Below are 1000 nucleotides of genomic sequence, written 5' to 3' on the forward strand. Positions count from 1 at the left end.
ACTAAATGTACTATGAAGTGTATTATTAGATATGTTGTGCACTTATTAGTAAGTGAAATTGTGTCATGTACAATTGCTTGTTGGAAATGTCAAATGAGATAACAGTCTAAATGTAGCCCACTTTTAGCTTTTAGTGGAATATACTAGAAAAGAATACAAGCTCGGTCGTCTGGGTTATCGTTGAGATTTCAGTCGGGAAAGTTTCTGATTTTAAACCTATACATCTAATCATGTCTACGTCCAAAATGTCACCCTTTTTGTCAAGGGACCATACAGCTCTGGTCTAAAGTATTGCACTATATAGGGAATATGGTGCAATTTGGGATGTACATGTATTACAGCCTTGACTGAGAGCCCTGAAGTATCAATCTGTAACCTAACAACTGCATCCTGACTCACAGATATACACTACATGACCAAATGTATGCGGACACCTGCTCCTCAAACATCTCATTCCATAATCATATGGAGTTGGTCCCCTTTTCCTGCTAGAACAGCCTCCACTCTTCTGGGAAGGCTTTCCACTAGATGTTGGAACATTGCTGTGGGGACTTGCTTCCATTCAGCCACAAGAGCATTAATGAGGTCAGGCACTGATGTTGGCCGATTAAGCCTGGCTCTCTGTCGACGTTCCCATTCATCCCAAAAGTGTTCAATGGAGTTCAGGTCAGGGCTCTATGCAGGCCAGTCAAGTTCTTCCACACACCGATCACGACAAACCATTTCTGTATGGACCTCGCTTTGTGCACGGTGGCATTGTCATACTGAAACAGGAAAGGGCCTTCCCCAAACTGTTGCCACAAAGTTGGAAGCACAGAATTGTCTGGAATGTCATTGTATGCTGTAGCATAGGAATTCTCAACACTGGAACTAAGGGGCTCAGCCCGAACCATGAAAACAGCCCCAGACCATTATTCCTCCTCCACCAAACATTACAGTTGGTACTATGCATTTGGTAAGGTAGCGTTCTTCGAGTATCCGCCAAACCGAGATTTGTCCG

The sequence above is a fragment of the Oncorhynchus gorbuscha genome, linkage group LG23, assembly GCF_021184085.1.
Source record: "Oncorhynchus gorbuscha isolate QuinsamMale2020 ecotype Even-year linkage group LG23, OgorEven_v1.0, whole genome shotgun sequence".
In the NCBI taxonomy this organism is placed as follows: domain Eukaryota; kingdom Metazoa; phylum Chordata; class Actinopteri; order Salmoniformes; family Salmonidae; genus Oncorhynchus; species Oncorhynchus gorbuscha.